General features: G+C 39.8%; 1 protein-coding gene across 1 annotated transcript in view; it reads left to right on the top strand.

Annotated features, from left to right (window-relative positions):
• Positions 1-25,327, top strand: part of LOC124153830 (serine/threonine-protein kinase 32B) — a 550,681-nt gene that overhangs the window by 231,768 nt on the left and 293,586 nt on the right. The window lies entirely within an intron of this gene.

The following is a 25,327-nucleotide window of genomic DNA, read 5'->3' as shown; positions in this document are numbered from 1 at the left end:
TCAAAGCCACTCTCTTTCCCGCTTCCCTTCTCTTCCTCTCAGACTCCCATCTCTTCCCTCTCTCTGATTCGCTCGTATCCTCATCCATGAAGGACCCAAAACCTACCTTCCTCCTCTTCTATCCTTGTTATTTCCGCTTCCCCTGCGTCTCCAATCCTTATCTCTCTCCCATTCGCCCTCGCGCATTCGTCTCTTAAACATCCCAATCCCGTAGCTCTGCACTCTCCTTCTTCCTCCTACATCTCCACTTTCCCCGCGTCCTCAATCCTTACGAGGGCCACAGGAAGGAGAGCAAGGGCCCTCGTCTTGCGCTCCGCACTGCCCCGTTGGAGCGAAGGAGACCCTCTCCTCTCGAGGAATAAAAATAAAGTACGCATCCGGCGTTACTTTCTCTCCAATTCTCTCCCTTGGCTCCTCTCCCGTCCCATTTTCTTCTCGGCCTACTCTCCAGATCTTGATACATTTTTATTTTCGCCATTAGCCCCCCAGACATCTCTTTTTCTCTCTTTTTTTTAGCTGGATTCTTAAGGATGTTGTGGGCAGTACCTTTTCAGCCTTTCCTTTCTCTCCGGGGAGTATTGCGGCGTGGTTGCTCTCTTGGCTGCAGAGGCGCAAACTTGGTCTTTTGCCAATGCCGTGAATTATCGTTGCCGTTAGGATTGATATTAAAGTATAGCTGCACCCTGGGGTCATTAATATTCAAACCTTATCTGCCAACGTTGGCCTCTGTTAAAGAAATAAGATTTTCTGGGAAAAGGATATTTTTATTCAGAAATAAATCGAAAAATTCATATTTAATCGTAAGAACTTAAGCTTTACATTTTGGTTTTAAAAGTATGGTGAGTTTTAGAATAAAAATAGTGTTAACTTATAATCGATTAATCACTGGCGTTGCGTTGTCAGGCAATGGCTGCGTTATTTAGAGTTGACTCCCGAAACTCACATTGGGATTAGCTTGTTTATTTCATCAACAGGCAGATTTAAAATGAAGAGCAGATGAAATCAACTTTATTATACCCTAATGTTTTAATTATATTGCGTGAATTCTCTGGAAAAATAGGCAGTGCTAATTTTTGTTATTCGACAAGGTGTTGAATGGTAACCAGTTAAAATGCGTCAACTTTTCTGGTTCATCACTAGTGACTATATGAGTAGCGACTTCATGGATCAAATGAGGATCAAATTCTTGTCTTTAATGATACATAGAATCCTCTGTTCTGGATAATATTGGGTATTGAACTATTGAAAAACCAAAAGAATCATGTCTCTGCCCTGATTTTTCCATGGTGATTTCTGATACTCCCATTGATCATTTGTATCATGTCGTTGAAAGTTTTTTACCCCCATGTACGATGGGAGGTTAGCAAGCGGAGAAAATGAAACAAATTTTGGGCATTTGAGAAACAAAATCGACGTGAGATTCCAATAAAGTTCAAATGGTGGAAATTGTTTAAAGCTTCAAAAGGGAAGCGTACCCGTCAAAATGGTGAGATATCCGAGATAGAATCAGAAGAACGAATAACTTGGATAAATAAGATGTGGTGATGGGGTTGGGGGTGGTGTTGAACCAATGCCTCCCCCTCTTACCTTTTCCTTTGCCATCTTGATCCCTTTTCCCTTCAGCTCAGTTTCTCGTTCGGTGGAGACGAGTGCTTCTGTTTGTGTACGCCGACTTCCCCGCCACTCCTGGCTTCTTCCTTCGCTTTGGATTTCCGCTGCAAGGGGGAAAAATGGAGGGAAAAGGGGAATTTGAAAGTGGCAAAGGGGTGGAAAATGAATATCTTGTATCGACTCCCACTTTCGGTGTTCCCGATATCGTTTTCCAGGATTTGAAGTAGTAGGCCATAACATGCGTTTTTTTGTCGACAAAACGTAAAACTGTAGTGGGTACAAAGCATCATGAAATAATACGTGTTACGCCTCGTGATGCAATGAGTAATGAAACGTAGGAATACGTGGGGATTTTCCGTGAATGGATCTGACATTCAGTAACTGTGCTCCTTAACCCAATAATCCCCAGACTGTATGTAGGGTTTTTAACTTCGGTTGTTTCGCATTTTCCGAGTTATTTTGGCCTAATTAAGATGAATTTTTGGAAAAAAAATATTTTCATCATATGATATGATTTTCATAATGTTGCGTATACGCAACGCTGGGAAAACTCCGGCAAATAAATACAAAAAAAGTAATAAAAAAACTTAAGTTACATGTTTTATTTTTTATCTTAATTTGTACGTACACGACATCTTCGCCGGGAGTTATCAGTATTCCTTTGGAGGAAATTCCCCATTCTGCCTTAACGGACATGCTGGGGTATGTCATTTTTCCTTGGATGTCTCGTATGTGCGCATCGATTTTTATGCCAAACGCCATCAGCCATAAAAATACAATTATATGAATGAAAATGTTGGTGAAAATAACAAAATTAGAAAAAAATCAGTCAGTAAATCGAAGAAAAAAATATTCTGAGGTTGAAACTTGTTCTGAGAATTAGTATTCAACAATGTTGCGTTAACGCAACGCTGGGGATTAATGGGTTAATGTGACGCTATGTCAGCGTTATAGGCATGAGATTGTAGGTGACTTTATAGTGATTGGTTTTATAGTCAGTTGGAAGTGAGCAGTGGATATAGAACACAACTGAAATAAATTTCTTTTTCATGCTAGTAAGCTAGGCGAATCACATTTTAAATTACGGAAGAATTATCAAGTAAAATATGTTTTTTTGTTGCATCTAAAAAGTCTGAGTCTTGACGATATCTTTATGATAGATAAAGCAATAGGATTGCCATTTTGAGTGGCAGTGGAGAGGTTAATGCGTAATTCTTAGATTGACGGTGCTTTCCTTTAATTTTTGACCTTATGTTTTCATGATACTAAACAATAGTTATCGCCTAAACGTGATACGTAAATAAATAAACTGGTTATTTGTGTAAGCCCAGAGTGTAGAGAAGGGAAAGTGGTTGGAGAGGAGAACAAATAAGGAAGTGCCGGATATGGTTTGTGTGGTGAAGCAGATTTTACAGGAGCAGATGGCAGTCAGAGGGAATGCTTATGTAGCTAATACATGGAAGGATACTGGCTGATGAATAATATGTATGATAGTAGCAGGTAGTAGAGATATGATAAAATATGTTGGTTCTAAGCTGGCCTGGAAAATGTTGTCAATATTTACCTAAGTAATGAGGAAGTCCATAGAAAAACAGGACGCAAGAAAAGCTTTTAAGGAAAAAGCTTTTCTTGCGTCCTGTTCAAGGTGAAAACCTTGATAAGAAGAGTACACCACCTTATCGGTCATATCTTGAGACGTGATAGTCTGATGAAGACAATATATGAGGGCAAGTAGATGGTAAGAATGGAAAGAAAAACCACGAATAAAATATATCGAAAACGTAAAGAAGGATATGAACGAGAAGAAATGTGTTATTACGAACAAATTAGCTGATAAGAGAATTAAGTGTAGAGCTACGTCAAACCTATCATAGGATTACTGACCAGTGATGATGATGAATCCAACAAATCTGAGTAATCTGATTCATATGTCATTGGTAGCCTTAGTGTTCTGACTTTGCTGGGGAATATAAATTTCGTTAAAATTGGATTATAAATGTGATTTTCGCAATGCATATATAGTGTGCGTTTCATTCAATCTTCCTGGTCTTCCTTTCCCTCAACTATCTGAAATAAAATTAATCGTGCATAGAGCTAATTTTAAACTTATCACGAATGAATGTGGTAATTTGTACAAAAATGAAGTATTACTGAATATTTTGTGTAATCCTATCATGAGATGAACCGACAAAGCCGCATTTATGTTTCTATTCATGGATTTTTCGAGCGTAAAGGCTATTATATTGGCAGGTTGAAATATCCTTCTATTTATTCGTTGCTGCATTTGCCTGCACGCCGTGGTTGGAAGTATCGCAGCATTGTGCGGTATTTTGGATAGAGTAAATCTTCCATTTAGCAACGCTCAAGCTCGTTAATCGCTCAGCCCGATGGCAGAGCGAGGACCATGGTGTAAGCATGAGGAGAATAGAAGTGCGAAGAAGTTCGACGGAGGGGTTGGCGCGGGTTCGGAGACGGAGATGAAAGGAGCTTTTGCTTGATACCCCTGCACTCAACTCGCTTCACTTCGACTAACCCCCTTCCCTCTCCTCGCATACCGCACCGCATACAGGACCCACCTCCTTGGAGCGCGCTTCGTCATCGTACGATATATCTCACAGGGCACACCCTTCCGCTGTTCGACGCCGCATTAGCATTCACCTTCATCCGCGGGAAGTAATGAGGCCGAGGTTTAACGGTTGGATGTCAGCCTCTCATTCGGTGGGTCCACCAAACCGCACATTAAAGTTGGAAACACGAGCGAGTAACGGGAGGTGGAATGGGTCAGGTATCATTTTCTGTTTTCCTACATCCACTTTACCCTTTCTCTCTATGACATCGTGTTGAGGGAACTGCTTTCTCGGGGTCCTCGCTGAGTATAGTCCCATGGGATATATTGGAAGTAAATTAAGGGGTGTCTCACGAGTTGGGAGAACTAGTGTCGCCCCAAGGTCGAAGTGTTGTTGGCCCGCTCGCCACCATGCCTGTTCAAATGCTATTTGGTTGATGAGTTTCTCTTGTTCTGAATGCTGGTAGTCCAGCGAAGTTTTGTTTTAGCATTCCTGTCTTGTTTTATTATCGGCCTGCGGTATGCGTTCAACGAGTGCTGAAGCATAAGAGCGTTAGGTTCTACCTTACTATCGATATGGGTTTTCATTCTAGTGAAAAGAAATGCGAATTTGGTTCTTTGCCTTGATGTTATCAGCGGAATGGTTGGTTGGGAAGCATAAGTTAGGGATTGAAAGGACTGTTGAGATTAATTGGGCTAAGTCTATTTAAAGAGCCAAAAGGTTCATTGGCAAAATATTTCAAACAAATTAGTTTTTTACTGCTTCCTCCTTCATCGTAGGATATTGACTACAACATCAGGTCCACGATACCGCACCGTTTTATAAAGATCCTTTCTCTGAGGACTTTCATGAGGTATATTGGGAGTAAGATAGTAGAAGCGTGACCCTATGGTAGGCTAGTGAGGTGATGGAATTCGTGTCGTTTTAACCGGGGGAACGTGGTTGGCTCGTTCGCCAGTGTACCTCCATGGATGCTATTAGGCTGATGAGGTTCTTGTGATTTGAATGGGAGTAGTTTGCCAAAATTTGTTTCACGACGCCTCTATGTTCTTGGAGAAATCCAGAGCTTGAACATCGGTGAGTTTCCGGAGAGTAGGAATTACGGAATCCAATGGTACGCCAATGAATGGGTTACCAACGGGCGAATACGGACCTTTGCCATGCTTAGATTAGTAACTTAGTTTTAAAATTAGTTATTAGGTTTGGTAAGGAAGTATGAAATAGCGATAGAAGGAGTCAACTTTAGCTTTGGCGGAAAGCCCAAAGATTTGTCGTTGAAATGCCGAATTAAATCACTCACCTCAACAGGCTTACCTAGGGACAGTTCATCATAGTCATAATTTATTTTGATAATGGTGATTAATGCTACCATGGTTGTGCCTTAAAAAATTCTCGTACTCTGGTAAAAGACGTTATTATTATCTGAGATCCCAAAAATGTGGTCACATAAGCCTTATTGCGAATGGTTGACTGTGGAACTTCATATTGTAACCTGAAATTGCACTTCATAATGAAAACGGCAAAAATCAGTCGTCGCGACTCGATTTTTAAACAATAGTGTTATAATTTGTAGCCTTTTATACAAATTATTATGATGATGGTGTACATTCTCCATTCAACCCTGCGCGTTTTTGATAAGTTGATTAGCTATTATCCTTCTCTTCTAAAGGAGAAATACCGCAGGGAAAACGGTACACATTCTTCCAATTTCGGTAGTCATAGGTTAAATTCGAAGACACAAGAGGTGCTCGCTCGTCTTATTACTTGGGAATGGATTTCCTATTAAAAATATTTATTTCTACCTGAATGTCGCTATTTACAGCATCGTCAAATTTTGATGCAAAAATCATCAGCATGGAAGGGAAAATAATCAAATTAGACGCTTTAGAGCAGATAATCGAGAATTTATTCAGCAATGTATAAGATAAGTTCAATAACTTCGGTCGGAATAATTAAGTTCTTCCCTTCTAGTACAACGAATGGAGCTTGATGAACTCAAATATGCGGCATGGAAAAGTTTGAGTTCTATTGTGCGAAGTAAGATTGTATTTTTAGAAGGTATTTTTAAATTGCAGTTGTATTTTGTATTGAAACTACACTTATGTGAAGTAAATTTTCTGTTTGGAATACAATTTTTAGGAGTGATTTTTTCAATCTTAAGTGCAATTGAAACGTATTTTACCCACCTCTGACCGTGTAATGTGTCAAATATCTGCTGGTAATTTGGCCGAATTTTGTGAGAAAAGGTTGTTGGACCTTTTTCCGCAGTTTATCGTGTTCAATCCCCGTTTTTTCATGCTCAAGTAATCAAGAGTTTAGTTTCATTACTGTATCAAAGACGAGATGCTTTGTAATAAAGATTCCCGCACTCATTTATGATTACGTGTCAATCATACGTTTGAATTCATCTTTGGCATACATTATCATCGTGATGTAGAGCTTTTACCTCTATTGCCTGGTCTGATATATTGCATTTACAGCTCTAATCCGTATCAAGAGTCAAGTGTTTTCTTACCTTAAGATCCCGTCTTTTGTGGTGTGTCCCCAAGTCACAGTTTCTCTGATGGAACTTAAACTTGGGTGAAAGTCTAGTCAAAGTTACGGGGAAGTATCATGAGGCTAATCCACCGGAGGTCACTTAGCTCGACCTGTAAGAGAGGTCGACACTCATGAGAGAGATGCCTCTCGCCAAAGGCAGGGGTCAATGGCCTGAGGCACTTTAATAAACGTAGACTGATAAAGGAAGAAGCTTCCCAAACTTGACTTTGCTTATTGCTGACGATGTAGTGCTAATCTTCTCCCGTACCCTGCACCTATATCGTACGAGGGTCGTTCAATAAGTCCTTAGAATCTCCAAGGAATTGCTCTCTTAGTATACAAAATCAATGTTGACTAGGAAGTAACACTCGGAGCTAGTCAGCTGTTAAAGTTTCGGCTGTATCCATCCCATAGTTTCATTCTTGTTACCGATTGTAGTGAACAACTTTCATTTGTTTATAAACATGGATGAAAATGAGTTTTGTGCGATGATAAACACTTGTTTTTGAAAGGGTTCACGCCCAGAGATATGAAAACTAACCTTAATGAAGCATATGGAAAATCTGCTCGTGTTAGAAACTATTGAGAATTGTGTAAATGAGTTAAAACTTGGCCGTACATCCGAAAAAATTGACATTGTTCCGGACGCTCTGTGGAAGTGTCGACCTCCCGAAAATTTTTGACAAATTCCGCGACATGGTTCTAAGTGCTAGACGAAGCAAAGTGCGCGATACAGGTAAGGCCACAGGCATATCGCCATGCACCATTGCTTTAATTTTGCATTCAAATTTGGGCGTGAAAAAATATCGGCAAGATTGCTGCCGCGTTTTCTCACATTGGAGAATAAATGAAAGTGTGGTCAACTGAAAGGCTGTTTTGGCGATTTTTCTTCGCAATCCTGAGCATTTTTCGCAACAATTAATAACTTTGGATGAAATATGGACTCATCACTACACTGCAGACACAAAATAACTGGTGGAACAATGGAATTTTGAAGATTAACCACCTTTAAAGCAGGCGAAGATGTTGAAATGGGCCGGTCAAGTCATGGCAACGATATTTTAGAAGGTATGTGGAATTATCTACATCGATTAATTGGAAAAAAACGATAATTGGAAAGTATAATGCATCGTTATTGGATCAAGAAAAGCGCCCTCATTTAAAGCAGAAAAATTTCTTCCGTCAACAAGACAATGCACGGTTGCACATCTGTTCTGAGTCAATAGCAAAAATTACAGAATTGAAGTTTTAATCATTACAAAATTCACCGTATTCACCATATTTGGCCTCCGGTGACTCTTTTTAATTTGGAAACTTGAAAAAATGGCTTTGCGGACATAGGTTTACGTATAAGGAGTAGGTGATCGCTCAAACCAATGCCTATTTTGAGGAGATCCCAAAATTTTACTTTTTGGGCGGCTTAAAATGTTTGAAAAAATCCTTACAAAGTTTTATATGGCTGAAAGAAGACTATGATGAAAAATATAAAAAAATTGCCTGATATAATTTGTTTTTATACCTATTTCTAAAGACTTAGTAAACGACCCTCATATTTCCAAGAGTAATGAACAAATCCTCAAATTTGGGATGTCTCTAAGTTTCCTTAACGCAATAATCCTGTAACATTTGAAAACTTAAATCCAACTAGGGAACGATGACATTGAACGATATAAGAATGTTAGAACGTTTGTGCGATATCTAAATCCATGGTTATGATTACTGCCTCTTATATTTCCTGTATTTTTTTAACCTCGTTTTTTCTACATTGGACTGCCTATTTTCATTCGTCAGTGTACTCTAGTCCTCACCCGCGTCTCATCAGTTACTAAATTATTTTTATTAATTATTTATTATGTGATGGACTGCCTTCTAACCCTGGTAAGGAATGCCATCAGGGCAGTATTCTCAGGTGTTTACCAGGCGTATAGCGTCTGGGAAGGCTACTCAGGTTTTCAGCATAGTCAATCTTGATCACATCAATGTGTCCTAACTGGAAACCGACTCGATTTCCAAAGCGTCGGCAGTCAGGTCAGCATTGACTTGGTTGGAAACTGGAGTTGCATTCCAAGAATTACCATCATCGTGAATATTAATCAATTAAAAAAATTCTTTATAATTTAAGTTAATTTTAGAATGATGAAACAGCATGAAGATCTTATACTTTTCGTAATTGTGTGCGTATATGGAAACTAATGGAAAATGTTTTCCCAAGTCCGTTCAAGGTTGTTTGATCCCAATTTCAGAAAATAAAAAAAGGAAACGCCCCTGACAAGAAATTGGACTCAAAATCCCTGACCTAACCTTCAATAACTTCGTTCTTTTGGATGTGATGACTGCAGAGGAATAGGGTGTCATATGTTTGCCTTGTGTGTAATCTGTTCACCGATAATGCCTTACTTTTCGTGTTACAAGTTGTCAAGGTGGTAATAGGTTTGCTGACGGGCTAAATTGACGGTGATGGAAACACTGACGGAAAGGAAAATGGAGTTTCCTCGGATTGGGGAGCGACGCGAAAGTGCCCAGGTATGGTGGTGCGCGCTCAAAGTTTCCGCGGGAAAAGGGGCGGCAGGAAAACTTTCCTCTCGGTCGAAGAAAGAACGAGAGCGAGAAAAGCGAAGTCGTGTTCCGCCCAAATCTTTCCGCCCCACGACACTGGGTGGGGAGGATCGAGGTATGGTAGAGGGAAAAGGTCACCGCATAACCCTTTCCGAACCTCATCCACTTCCCTTAACCTCCTTCACAAAATCTTATCTAGATATAACACGATTCAATATTACCCACATCTTATTTGAAAATTTCTACTAATCACAGCTCAGAACGTATCGTAACCCGTTCATGTAAAGAGTCGCCGATATACCGGCCTGTTTCTATTTTCCCTAAGCTGACAAATTGCTGGTTGCGTTGTTGCTGTGGCATTTTTAAAATTGCTTATGAATAATATTTTACACCGAAAAAATTACATTCATTCCATTACAAATAAAGACACGGATCTTGTGATGAAGTTTTATTCAGGAAAAATTAATACATTCATGAAATTTTTAAGAATTATAAAGGGAATTAGGTCCAGAAATTCCATGAAAAATTAAGAGGCGAGTGGTTTAACCTCTGCAGCGATTTAAGAGATCCTTCGATGGTTCATGCGATCGACAATAGATGTTTTTTAGTTTCTATGACTTTCTTCTTTCAATAGGGATTTGATGAGCTATGAAAAGCTTACTATTCCAAATCGAGATACGCTATTTGAAGTTATGTGAACCAGTAGACGTAAATTCTTACTTTCTTCACAATACATAGAGGTAGAGGGACAAGGTCACCGCCCCCTTCTCAGCCTCCTCTAAGCCCTTATCTTCTCTAAACGCCCTTCACAAAAATATATCTTAGGTGAACATGATTCAATACCCCCCAGATCTTAGAAATTGAAACATTCCACCAATCACAGATCGGATCTTGTATCAATCGTATTAGCAATTTAAGAGATCCTTCGATGGTTCATGTGACAGTTGATAGATATAATTATTTTCTCTTGCTTGATACTTCCAAGCTACATTTGATGAGTTCTTATAATCCATGCCGAGAGACGATAAGCTTAAAAACTCACTGATTCAAGTAGAGTTACACTATTTGAAGTTATGTGAACTAGTAGACTGAAAATACAAGAAAAATCTTACCCTCTTTGCAATAGAATTTAATCCACTAACCCGGGTTTTGCCCACTCCGCAGATATCTTAGTGTATAGTGTAGACACTAATGGCTATAATGAATTGAATGGATAGTTGTTTGTGTTGAAAATTTCAATTATTGATTTTTGGAAAACACATTTTTATTTTATTTTAAGCAATAATGCAGTCCTGACATTTTACGCATGAAACCGTTCAGTATCAGCAGTGTACTTTCTTCTCGGGTGTTCAAATCAAAGTTAAGCCGTGTAAAACGGTTGTGAACAAGACTTAACAAACCCTCTCCTTAACATGCTATTATGTACGAATTCCGTTCTGTAAACTTTATGCGGCTCAGAGTTCGAAAAAGCTTCTCTCTTCCGTATCTCCTCCCAACGCGATTCCAGGCTTTGGAACTCGCTTAATTCGTTTCCAACGGAGCCTCATCCAAGAGAAGGTAACATCACACCCTCCTTTCTCTCATTCCCTCCCCTGCCCGCAAATCCCGCTATTATTCGCCCGTCCTACCTCCCCATATCATCTTTGCATATATCCGGTTCAACTTCTCATCGCTCCCTCGTCGATCTCGACCTTTGCTGCGGTGGGCGGCGGTGAAGTCTTCGAAGTCGGGGGCCGACATGAAAGGTTCCTGGTGCGTTGTTATGATTCATTGATTAATTATTATTGCTGATCGCAAGTTAATCAAATGTATATGGAGCGATAGTAGAGGCTTTGTGGCTTCCGAAATCTTCGGGTAACTCTGGAATGGCGGCATTTTGAACCATATTTTGAGGATTGAGAAATGTTATATATATTATGAAAGTATAAAAAACTCTACTCTTTTAGTTCGGTAAGGGGATGTTTGATGGTTATGGGTTTCACCTTCTCCTCATGCATTGAATGGGAGAATCACTCTCATATCCTTATTTTAAGGCCACCGTCGCGAAAAAAGAATGCATTCGCGGGTTTTATTGTGTAAAATTTGAGAACTAATTATAAAGCATAACTTACAAATTACTTACACTAAAAATCACTTATTTAAGTAACAATATGCTTATAGTTCTGAATACCTTTATGAAATTTTTAATTTCTTTGTCCAAATGAAGTATTCCTGTACATTCCTCTTCTGTGGTTTCCACTCCATTATTTTCATTTCATACTTAAGTCAGCTGTAGTGAGATTTCACGATAATTTTCGCCATATTAATTATGTTGCCCAGAGGAACAAAAAATAACGGGTCTTAGTCTATTATTTTTTATTTTACGATAACTAACGTTTGGGTTTTGCCTTCAAACGAAGTTGCAGAGAATTAAAATGGCAGTAACCCTTGCATTTTTTGAGAGCAACCTCATGGCGGGCACCGTCGGCAATCGTGTGTTTTTGGGCACCTTCCCTTCCCGTCCCTCCCCCAACCGGTCTGCCGGATCCCCCCCTTCCTCCGGATCGGCCCAGCATGCCCCGCAGTCCTCAGCCGTCAACTCCTTTTGCCACGGCGAAATCCTCGCCTCCGCGTCGTGATGGGGTCGGATGGATGGTAGCCTATCGAAAATCGAACTCCCCTCTTCCCTCTCTCTGGCTTTCTCTTCCTCGTCCAACGTCTCCCTCTTCCTTTCCGTCTCTCTCTTTCGCGCTTGCGACTCAGGAATTCGATTTGGGGCGAGTAGTAGTGCCGCGGCGTGTTTGTCTGTGTGTGGCTGTCTTTTTCTTTCCCACCACCAGCCCCGGGCAACACCCCTTTCCAAAAACTGCCTTCTTCACCCAGCAAACCGCTCGCGCCCCCCCCCCCCCCTCGCCCCCCTATCCGTCTGGGTTATCTCTCGGATGGAGGCCAGGAAGGTGGTGTTGGTGGTAGCGGAAAAGTGGATGGGAGTTTATTTGGCGGTAGCGGCTTTGGTTGTTGGCTTCGTGACGCAGGCAATGACACAGAATGGGGTGGAGAGTTAGATATGGGTGGACTGGGAAGCCGTTGGGGAGAAGACAGGATTGATGGAAGGAAAGAGAGACGAGAGAGAAAGAGGTTGGGATTTGGAAAGAGTGGAATTTCGTTACACGGAAAGTTTTGGTCGGGCGCTTTTGAGTGCAACCCTGGAGTGGGGGCGCGTGGTAGGTACTATGTCTCCCTCCTATTCTGCGCGTTTTTTTTCTCTTTCCCTCATACTTCACACGTACACTGGTCTTAGAGGCGAAGGGTTCTTAATTACGGCGTGCTAGACTTCGCAGCTCCGCTTCAAGGACGTCATTTTAGTGAAGAATCCTTTGCGTGTACCGAAATTAAGCTGTATTGAAGAACAAGGTTTATTTGAATGGCACAAATTTGAGGAAGTATCCTCTGCCTCTAGGAATTTTTAATAAATACCTAATGGTTTCCCCTAGAGAGTACTTTTTCTGAGAAATATATTTCCATGGGTTAAGTGTAATTGAGTGCAGTAAAAGAGAAAATATGCGAAAATAATCTGGAAATGAAGCGACATGGTCATTAGATTAGCTAAGTGTCATTGAAGCAGCACATTATGAAAATTATTTGCGTTCTAATTTAACCCTCGGTCAGTCACGTTACATCCAAAATGTGGAGTGATTTGAGACCTCCTTTTTTATGTGTTCCGCCACTAATTCTTTTGCAAGACTTTTATTATTTGCAAGAATTCATAAAATTTCATTAGAAGTTTCAGGGAAATAAAAATTTCCTCACAATTATTATCTAGGAATTAATTTCTCCTACATGAGCATTGTTTGAATTTGGAGTTATTTCTATTCATTTTGGAGGCATTTTATTTTGAAAGCGTGTTCAGTTGAAATTGAACCGAAACAATTTTTCCTATCAGATTGAAAAGTTATTACTTAGTGCAACTACAAAATTATTTACTGTGTATATTTATGGTTAACTTAATGCATCCACCTCTACGTCTACACCCTGCAAACCACCATAAATAAATGTGAGGGACGGTGGAAAATGGTATAGTACTTACATGCCAAAGGTCACTCAAATTATGTGAGAGCAATAGTAAATTATTTGCAATAATAGTTTGTCAGGTGTTATGTTGATTACAGTCAAAAATTGGCAGCAATAAGACGCGTATTCAAAATTAAATGCATTTAATAGCAGTTTGTTTAAATTATAAACGTATTAAAAAACTTTGCAATGAATATCGCGAAGGTCTTACCATATAACGTATTGTACCTTAAGTTGTCGCGTCGCGTCTACCAGACTCCAAAAGTAACAAAATATTATTTTTTTTGCCGTAAATGTGACAAAACATTTAATCACATTGGTGACCAGTTCAGAAGCATAAAATAATAAGATACAAGGAAGGTGATTTTTTTTTAACTGCGAATACACGACGTGGGAAACGAAAAGAAATTGGCTTGGCGTCTGGTAGACGCCGCGCGACCAACGGAGGGTTAAGATTATCCCCGAATAGTACTCGCGCGAATAGGCGCAATAGCAGAAAAGTGGAAAAATCAACCGTGACACTAGGTTTAAATTCATTGAGGGCAGTAGGTTGGTGTAAAATAGGTGGCTAATCAATTTCTGCTGAAGGCTTTGCTTGAGGTGGCTAATAAATTTCAATAGAGATGAGTAAATAACACTTGGAAAAGTCTCATACGCAATGACACGGCGAAATCGGGGTCCTCGATGCTGATTGGTCGTGCCACTGCTAGACCATCCTCAGGATGGTAAATATAGAGAGCCATTTCCGTCTGTCGGCACTCAGACCTGATCTCAAGATGTGACCAGAATAACCTTCGAAACTTGAAAATGACTTTTACCCGAATACCCGAAAACCATGGAGAGAATACCAAAGGTGGCTTATAAATATAACTGATGGTTACTGGCTTAACTTTGTGAAAACTTTTCACTATGGAATAATAAAAGAATAAACTTTGTTATCATGATTACTTCCTCATGTGAAGATGTAGCCATGTTACCAAACCTGGGTCTTGACTTTTAAATACATTAAGGTATTAATTAATTTAAAAACTTAACGCTGCTAATATTGAAAAAAAAATGAAATTTTGGGTTCATTTTTCCTTCAGGAAATATGCGTTACCTATATCAGCTACTAATTAAGTTATAAATATTGATTGATTTTTATGGTGATTTTCCAGAAAGAATCATTCCTCGTCAATAATTTCATATTGTGTATAATAATAATAATTTTATTAAGATACAAATGTTAGTGGATACTTAACAACAAATGAATCTATGTAGCAGTGATTGCATCCATTTGTACGACTGTGAAAAGGATCTCATATTATTTTAGGGTGAAAAAGTTATTATGGATTTTGCGGCGATTCTCTTATACGTATTTTGGTTCTTAGTTTGAGTGGGGGAGCAAGTAGAACTAATGCCTATCATTCGTAACATTTGCTGAAGCCCTTTTTTTCCAGCTGGAAAAAACAAATTCCTATTCCTTACATTACGACAAAGAACCTCCTATGCTATCTTTATTGTTGGAAATATGGTGCGGTTCAAGGTGTTTTGAAATTAGGAAGGACTAAAGAAATGAAAAATAGCAGTTACTGCATTGCCTAAAATGTTGGACCCAGGTTCGACCTTAGTTGAAATTAATAGGCACTTTGCGGCGCTCCCGCTAAAGGGGGCTCAGCTGCAAGGGATGGACGCATGGGGTGTAGCGGGTAGGTATGTGGTGCCAAAATCACTCTCCCTCGGGTGCATCCGTAGAGCCAAATGGAAACGTCAAGTCACGCTCGAAAGGCTCCATTCGATCTGGCAGAGGAAAAGGGGCGGCTCGAGGTTTGATGTTAGCCAGGAAGAGGGGTGCCGGGCGGGTATGAATCCAATCTGAATCTTATTTGCTCGCGTTTGTTTGTGGTCTATGGGTGGAGGTGGTGGAAGAGCTGTGCAGAGTCGGCGTGGGTGCATCTTGGGGCGATGTGTTAGCCATGGCAGGCCGGGGTTGAAGGGTGGCCTGGGAGGCAAAACATTTGTCGAACTTCGAAGACGGGAGTAATCAATGAACTGGAAATCGAGGGCGGGCCGAAATTACCATGTATAAAATGATTTGAAATCAAAATAATGGAATTTAGCTACATTTGATGTATGGTGACGTGTAGAAAAAACCGCAGCGAAATTAGCAGAAGATGAATACTATCTTTATCTTTAAGAGTTTAAAGTTTCACCGTTTGTTTGGGATGTGAATTAGACAAAATGTTATTAAATTCCATGCGATCTTTACTTATCTTATTACACCACCTTCGCTGATTCGTAAAATTAAATAGCTAAAATTAGTGAGCTTCGACCTATCCTGAACAAAATGTTTATCTTGGTAATCAGTTATAGGTTTCCTAAAATGGTCTCAATAATTTTCTTTAGATTTTCTTTACTTACAAGAGGAACATTTGGTCAACAACCCTATCCCCGGTTAAAATCTCAAATCAAAAATTTGTGTAGGAAAGTTATGAAATGTTGGAAATGATATTGTTTGGAATATTTATTATATTTTGCACATTTGATTAAGAGTTTTCCTTAGCATTAAATGCTATATCAAGTTATTTAATAGTTTCATCATGAACGGAATCGAAACTGAATTAAAATACGATTAAGAACTCGAAAACTCTGAACAAACAAAATAATTCAACTCGAAAGTGAGCAAGGCCTCGAAATGCAACAAAATATTTTTCTTATCTTAGAATGTGGTGAAAATATGAAGTTCACTGCGGTAAAGGTGAAGTTACTCTTGTAGTATAAAGTTATAGCGGCCGAGATAAAGATGTTTGTAGTATAGTGTGATTATTACAGTGTTTTATTATGTGCAATCGTGAGCGGAATAGGGTAGTTTTCTTTTATTTTTTTATTGCCTAAATCGAAAGATTATTACTCCTGGAGTACGTATTTCACGCTTTTAGATTTTTAAATGACGATATCTATTTTTCGCGATTAAATGAAAAGTGAAAAATCTTAAGCGCGTGAAAACGCGACGCGTAAGTAGGAATGATGGGAAAAAGTCCGTGCGACGCATTTCTGGTTCCCCCTCCCGCCTTGTGAGGTGACCTTGATCGAGGCTCTGAGCGCTGATAGGACGCAGGATGCTAGAGGGTAGCTGAGTACCTTGCTGGCTGGTAGCGCTTGGCTTAAAAAAGGTTTATTAATACCTTATCAAACGAAGAAAACTTTCCGACCTTAGCCAGTTTTAATAGGTGATTATTAAGACATGTTTCCCTGAGCTCTGTGCCTCATGCATGCATTGGTAACCTCAGACGATGTATAACTCCTATCCTTTCGTGTAGAAACTAGGTCCCTGTGGCGTCACGTGGAGCGGAATCGCATGGGCGCCAATCTGGCCTTTTTCAAATGAGGATAAAATTTGACCCTTGCCATTCGTCTAAACCGGTATTTCAAAAACCAAATAATTTGTGTATTATGAATACACTAATGGTGGGTAACGAATCGCAATCAATATCTTTCGTTTTCTTTGATGAAGGAAACTACCCTATTAAAATTCATGTGCCGATGAAGATTTTACGCAGTCTCTTTCTAATGGTTGCTCCGGCAGATAATGACTATCGGTAACATGCCGTCAAAAAATGGAAAACCGTGATTTTTCTGATGTGATAGTTTTGCTCGTGGAAGCAAGCCCCCTTAAAGAGAGGAGTTGGAGGGTGGCCGCGGAAATAAACTCCAAGCTGCAGAGACAGGGGAAGTTGGCTGATCCGATCGCGGGTTATAGGGAGAGAAGGCATCGCTCTCCGCGCAAACAAACTTCTCCTCCCATCCCCAACGGACGCATATGTACCTTACTTCTCCCCGCTCCTTGCTCCCAGCACGTATCCCCGTGTGGTCGCGATTTGCGGCAGATAAATGCCCAATCAAGGCGGCATCCTCTTTTATCATCCGTGGGGGGAGGATCCAACCCCAGAGGTTTCGCATATATTCCCCCTGGTGTTGGAGTGTAGGCCACCGTCCCCCCTCCCGCCCCACCCCGACCGATTAAATTGCACCGGAGGTTATTAGCGGAGTTGAGCATCGTCGGGTAGCTAACAGTGGCGGCCCCTGAATGTACGCCTCATCATCCACCGCCGTCCCTGACTGCTGCCCCAGGATTCATTATCTTCGCCGTCGAACAGATCGTGGATCGAGAGGCGTGCGCGGCAATGTCTATATGATGCGCCTCCGGTCATGTCCACATACGATCGTGTTGCGTAATTATCGCCTCAGCGGTTGCTATCGAGTGTTCTGCCGCTAACCCTCCAATGAATTACTTGAAAACTGTTATTTCTACTCTTTTTTTGCATCGTTTCCCACTCCTTTAACGTCATTGCCTACTCTTATTTATTCAGAGATTGAAAATCAATATCATATTATCACCATTATCATAAAATTGAGTGAAATTTTTGTTCTCAAACATGCGGTGCTTTCGAGGTTTGAGAACAGATTTTAAAATATAAAATGAACAGTAATCTATACAAATACTTAGAGGAAATTTCGTCTTAAATTGTTCATTGCATTTTCATACTTACCTACATTAGCAACTTATACTGCGAAATCATGTTCGCACATCATAACCACTTTCACGCGAACTTGAATTAGTTTGATTGTAACTTATTGCCAATTTAAGGAAAAGTCAGATTAATATAATAGAGATTCATTATCCAGCTAGGGATCGGGGACTATTGAACTGAACTGAACCTTTATGACGTAACATTTCCTAGTTAGCGTCATATTTTGAGATCTGTTTCATGTAATAGGAATGGTTTGAATAAGGAAAAACTTTTTTCACACGAAATTAATTCCTTTTTACTCTTTCAAGGTACATACTAATCGTGGGATTAAAGGAAAATAAAGACAGGGATTAGAAGTCATGGAAGCAAATTACATATTTTCCCCAAAAAAATACCAATGGCGCAGAGAAAGGATTATCGTGCTAGGACGCAAGGAGTATTTCTGCGTTCGAATGAGTTCGTTTTGTTTCCTTCATCAATAAAGAGAAATTATTATTGGTACTATAAATTCGCAGAAATAAAAAAAATCTGGAAAAAGATAGCGAAAATAAAAGAAAATTTTAAATGGAAAGTTTGTATGAAGCATAAAGCCTGAATTTTTAAGAATGCAATTGCTATAGCGGGCTACGGCCCCATTGCGTTTTGGATGTCCTCCATTTCTAGATACCCAGATGACAGCATGGCAAAGTTCCTACCAGAGAAAGGTCGATCGTGAGCGAGTTACACGCTCCAGGGGAAACGGAGATAAGGCGGGTACGGAGGATGAGGAGGCTTCATCCTTGGGAGTTGTTGCAGCCGTCGAAGTTCACGAAGTTATGACTAGCAGCAATCGTGGGAATCCCTGCAAGGAATCCCGCCCGAATCAGTCTCGGCGAAAATTTTTGACTCAGGTCAGGTCCGTGCACTTACCAGGTTTCGTTCACTAATATTGGGGAGAGGGAACATCGGGACAGGCTCAAGGTGCTTAACAGAGGAAGGGAGGGAGGATAGAGGTCCCTGCGGATAATGCGGCCCTTAACGTATCATTGGAACCCTGTGAAGCGGAAGTGATTGCCTTCCTAGTTACATTCTCCCTGACATAAGCTTATGAGCAACAGTCTGCTTTTAATTTGATGGTGATAATGATGAATGAATTCTAGGTATAGTGTACCATCGTAGGCGTGGTAGGTAAAGTGTACCATCCTAATTACGGAATATTTTGGACTTTGTTTGCGAATTAAAAAGTAAAAAATATTGAATTTTATAAATTTTTGTATTTTTTTCAAATTTTTACTTGCTTGAAATAATTACGAAATTGAAGATAAATGACCGGCTGATTGTATGTATTTATTTAGATCCTTCTATACGCTACAGAATTTTTTTAACTATTTAACCACGCTTCACAATTGCGCTAAAACTATTGATTTCGGTCTTCAGAATTTGTAGTGCTTTGAAATCTTGAGTTATTCGATTAAACATAAGAAGTATGGTTACTCCGTGCTGGCACTGTAGAGTTTTTGAATATCCCGGTTTTTATTGATGAATATTAGGCTGATCTAGTGCTTCAACTTAAATATTCATCCACTTTGAATCACTTTTTAAATGGTTTTTCTAAATCCGGATCACATCGTTTTTAGGTTTGTCATGTGGAGCATTTCCTTCCCATCTGTAATGCTTGGGGTCTGGAGATGGAGTGTTCTTCGTGTGTTGCCATGCCTTTAGGAGTCAGTGGCACTATAAAAAATTATTGAATACGTATTGAAAGATCTATGAACGCTATTGTATCTTTTATTAGGCATTATTTGATGGTAGAAAGGCAAAATATTTTCATGGCTATAGTACGCCTGTCGGAATAAATGAGTATCTCTTCAATCCATTGACTGAAAATATAAGGATATGATTATTTTATGGTTATGGATAATTATTTTATCGAAAAGGCGTATGTAGGCTCTAAAATGAAGGGCTTTTGATTTAAATAATTGAATGCAAGGGATTGAAATTAGAAAGTTTACGCGAAAAGGTTCGATAAAATTTGTTTAATTTTAGTTCAGAAGATTGCATTAAAATTCCGTGTGATTATTAAGCTCTTAATACATGCTAATTAATGTGAAATTTGTATTGATTGCCGTTGGCTGTAATGATGTCGCTATATTTTGTGAAAATTGATGGCCTGTTACTTTGCGCTCAAAATGTAACGTAATGGCTTTCGAGGAAAATTGACATTATATCTAATATGGTTTGTGTGGTGTACCGGGCTCAATGATTTTACACACGTGATTGACAGTTCAGCGAGTCCGACTGGCTCGGCGGCAGGTAGGCAGGTAGGTAGGCAGGCAACTGGCCTCGAGCTAACAACTGCAGCTGAGAAGCCGGGGTAGGCGGCGTGCCGGTCGAGCCAATCGAGCCTCATTTATTTCCAGCACAAATACAACAATTCCTCCCTTTCAAAAATGGTTGCATCATAGGACAAAAGTTAATAACAAAAAAAAATAAATTTGTTTCAATAAACAAAAATTTAACAATTCTTGGAAACACATATTTGGAAATATAAAGCAATAACAATAGCAGTGTAACAATGCATAAACTATAAAAACTAATATAAACACCAACTAAACTCTCAAATATAACCAAATAAACATGATCATTGCGATTGAAATCTATCAACCGGCTTCCTAATGCGCTGAGGGTATCTTTTATCAACAGCTGATCCCCCGTTTGGAGATGGAACACTTGCATTTGACTGAGAGTCAGAGTGAGAAGGAACCGGGGATTGCAGCGATGGGGATGGGTGAGGCAAACGTGGCGTACTGGGAATGCTTGAGGTGGTTGAGGAGTGAGGGGAAAGGTTGTTTTTGTTTGGGAACCTCTCCGCTACTGCGTCATTATTGACATTGAAATCACCCGTTTTAACATCATCAGAATTGGCATACACTGAGCTGGAATTCATCCCAATGAGCTGATCAATATGTCTGTTACAAACAAAACCAGACTTGAACATTACCGAATACATGACACCACTTAATTGTTTTAATACGATCCCTTCAACCCATTTGTCTTTACAGCGATAATCCCTAATTAGAACAGGTTGATTTTCAAACAAAATCCTTGTTTTCTTAACACCAAAATACTCTTTTTGTTTTTCTTGCTTAAGTTCCACTCTCTTGACCACATTAGGCCTCAATAGATCTAGTCTGGATCTTAAAGGTCTGCCAAACATTAGTTTAGCTGGGGTTTCATTCGTAGTACTATGAATAGAGTTTCTGTAACTAAACAATATATTACTCAGGGCAATATTTACATCTGCATTTTCTAAAAAAGCGCAACTTAACTTATGCTTAGCATACTTAACAGAACTCTCCGCCTGGCCATTAGATCGAGGGTGGTATGGCGGCGAAAATGAGTGCTTCACACCATTTGATACCAAAAAATTTCTAAATTCTAATGAAGTGAAAGGTGGGCCATTATCGGAATGTAAGGAAACAGGTAGTCCAAATCTTGAAAATAGCTCTCTGAGCTTTTCTATGGTTACCTTAGCCGAGGTAGAGGTAACTTCAAATACCTCAAGCCACTTAGTATGAGCATCAATCACCACTAAATACATCTTTCCTTTAAAAGGGCCCAAGTAATCCACATGTAACCTCTCCCAAGGAGAAGCGGGATAATGCCACACATGAAGTTCACTCTTGGGAGGGCTAGAACGTTCTCTAAGGCAAGGCGAGCAATTATTAGCTAGGTCTTCTATTCGTCTATCAATATTAGGGAACCAAACATAATTTCTAGCCACAGATTTCATCTTTACAATACCTAGATGACCCGAATGCAATTCGTTCAGAACATAGTCGCGCAATTTACTTGGAACAACAATTTTGTACCCCCACATAATAATACCATGCTCTACAGTCAGTTCATCTTTCCTTAAGAAATATGGCTGTAACTCACTATTTTCCTCTGAGATAAAGTTAGGCCACCCATTCATTACATAATTATACACCTTCTTTAAGATAGGGTCACCCTGTGTTTCTTTTCTTACATGTTCAAAATTTAGTGGTACGGAACTCTCAGCTATACAATGCAAATAAGTTCCTACCCATTTTGTGTCTTCATTAACAGAGTGTAAGTCAGGTAATGGCATACGTGAAAGAGCGTCAGCATTACCATGTTTTTCAGATTTAACGTACTGAACATCAAAATTATACCCTGATAAAAACAAAGCATATCTCTGCAGTCTACTCGCGGCAAAAACAGGTAATCCCCTTTTTGGGCCAAAAATGCTTACTAAGGGTCTGTGATCGGTACATAAAGTAAATTTCCGTCCGTACAAATATTGGTTGAACTTCTTGACGCCAAAAACAACATCTAATGCCTCCTTATCTATCTGCGAGTACCCACATTCGGCAGGAGATAAGGTTCGCGAATGAAATGCAACTGGCCTTTCGACACCCTCCTGAGTGACTATGCTTAAAACAGCACCAAGTCCGGTGGAGCTGGCGTCAACTGCCAATTTCACGGGCAGTGTTGGATCATAGTGTGCCAACACAGGTGCTTGCGTCAAGATTTTCTTTACTTCATTGAATGCATAAAGACAGTCCTTGCCAAATTTGAACGGAACATCTTTACGTAGAAGTTTATACATAGGATTTAAAATGGTTGACATGTTTTTAATAAACTTAGAATAATAATTCACAAGACCAATAAATGCTCGAACTTCATTGACTGATTTTGGTATGGGTGCATTCACAATCGCAGTTACTTTATCTTGGGATGTGTGCAATCCGTCTTTATCAATTTTAAACCCTAAATATTCAACCTTACTTGCAAAAAATTTACATTTTTCCTTTTTTACTGTTAGACCACATTCACTAAGACGTTTACACACAGCCTCCAATCGCTCATAATGAGTTTTAGTATCCGGTGCACTAACCAAAATGTCATCTAAAAACACAACAGTACCTTCTAACCCTGCTAAGGTTTGTTCAATGGCCTTTTGAAATACTCCTGGAGCACTCGAAATACCATAGGGCACTGTGCAATAAGAGAAGAGACCCTTGTGTGTGCTAATAGTACAAAGCTTTTGTGACTCAGAATCTAAGGTCAATTGCATAAATGCATTGCTTAAATCAATTTTGCTAAAATGCCTACCTTTATGCATGCTTAAAAATAAATCCTCAATGCGAGGTATGGGGTATTTATCAACCTCCAAATACTGGTTTAGTGTGACCTTAAAATCCCCACAGATTCTGATGTCACCATTAGCTTTTAACACGGGCACAATTGGCGTACCCCAATTACAGCTACGTACAGGCATTAACACTTTTTCGTCCACTAGACGTTGCAATTCGCTCTCAACCTTTGACTTCAAGGAAAAGGGAATGGGTCTTGGCTTGAAATATTTCGGCTTAGCACTCTCTTTAAGAATTAATTCTACTGGTTCGCCTTTGTACTGGCCTAATTTATTGGTAAAAACTTCAGGGAACTTTTTTCCTAAATTGTTAACCATTAAATCAAAGTTATCAAATATTTTACTTGAATCGCTAATTCCGTACAGATCGGATTTATTTTTGAAGGAAATGTCTATGCCCAATATTTTAAGCCAATCACGTCCTATTAACCGATGTGATCCCCCTTGGATTACATACATATCAAGAAGTTTATTTACATTCTGATAGCTGACCTTGACTTTGATTTTACCAATTGGAACAATCGGTTGATTGGTATAGGAACATAGCTTTAACTCGCTAGGGTAAAGCGTACATGAACTTAGATTATTCTTGTAAAATCTATCACTAATAACAGTCACACTTGCTCCTGTGTCTACTTCGAACGTAGTCATTTCACCCTGAACGACAATATCTACCCTTATTGGGTCAACTTTGACTTTCTCGGTATGTTCCTCATACATGACAAACATATGCTGAATATCTTCGATGTGAAAATCGTCAGCTTGATTTCCCACACAAAAAGCACTTGGCGTATCGGAACATTTTTCCAAACCCACGAAATTGTGTTTTGGCTTTAACATAGACTTATTAAAAGACTTACATTTTGGTGGTCTGGAAGAGCCGTAACTATTATTACGCACAGTTGTCACACTTGTCATCGCACTCGTCGATCGACAAAACTTGGCAATGTGGTTTTTCTTCCCACACTTATGGCAAGTAACACCATACAATTTACACTGATTCTTTACATGCCCAATTTGCCCACAACAGAAAAACTTCACACCACCATCCCTGGACACTGAGTTTGACCTGGTTGATGTAGGGTTGTTGATCCTTTGCGTTGCTCTCCATGATGCGATGTGCTGTACTCGGCCGCCGTTGTCGACTCCTTGGACAGCCAAGGCTGCTGCGATCTTCTCTGCTGCCTCCACTGAGCTGGCAATCTTGACTGCCTGCTCGAAACTCAAGCTGGCCTCTGCAAGTAGTCGCTGTTTCGTCGACTCATTCCTGATGCCACTTACTAGGCGATCCCTTAAATAGTCATTTAAGGAAGACCCGAACTGGCAATATATTGACAGCTTTTTGAGGATTGCGATGTAATCAGCTACCGTCTCCCCCTCATTTTGATTTCTCTTGCTGAATTTGTAGCGCTCAGCTATAAATGATGGTGCCGGGTAAAGATGGTCCTCTACCAGCTTTACTAACTCGCTATACGTCTTTGACGATGGTTTGTTCGGCGTGCACAAATCACGAATCAAATTAAATGTTTTAACTCCCACAACGGTTAAGAAAGTACTTACTTTCTTACTCGCATTTATCTCGTTACATTCCACGAACAATTCAAATCGTTCGACATACGACGACCACGTGTCTATCGTACTATCAAACTCGCCAACCGAGCCTATTACTCCAGCCATTTCAGAATTACTGGATCACACAGAATTACTTCCTTTATCCTAGCAGTTATCGATCTGTTACATAACGCTAGTTTCCACATAGTTTATCCTCGTCGCCATTTGTGGTGTACCGGGCTCAATGATTTTACACACGTGATTGACAGTTCAGCGAGTCCGACTGGCTCGGCGGCAGGTAGGGTAGCAACTGGCCTCGAGCTAACAACTGCAGCTGAGAAGCCGGGGTAGGCGGCGTGCCGGTCGAGCCAATCAAGCCTCATTTATTTCCAGCACAAATACGACAGTTTGCTAAGTATTTTTGTCTATTAAGCGATTAAGGGCCTTAAGTTGATTCCAAATACTTACGCAGAATTCCTGAAATGTCTTCATAAGTAGACGCGATGGAAGCTCAGAAAAACCTTTTTTCAACATTTTTTCGAGTCATTCGCAGTGCTAAAATGAATGTGATGGCGTTTTGACATCTCTTGATGATTATAAAAATAGTTCCATAAAAATTTTTTTGTATCATGTCTGAAATCTTACATTTAAATCAGTTAAATGGAGTTATTTGAATGATGATCCTCGGATGGAATTGGATTGTTGGGTTTCGTATTTATTTCCATTATTTTCCTTCGCATTGACTCTTAAAAAAATTCTGTTAACTTATTCAATATCTCCTAAAA

This window comes from Ischnura elegans, chromosome 2 (assembly GCF_921293095.1).
Source record: "Ischnura elegans chromosome 2, ioIscEleg1.1, whole genome shotgun sequence".
Lineage (NCBI taxonomy): Eukaryota > Metazoa > Arthropoda > Insecta > Odonata > Coenagrionidae > Ischnura > Ischnura elegans.
The sequence above is the reverse complement of the archived record's forward strand: the minus strand, read 5'-3'. Positions and strand labels throughout refer to the sequence as shown.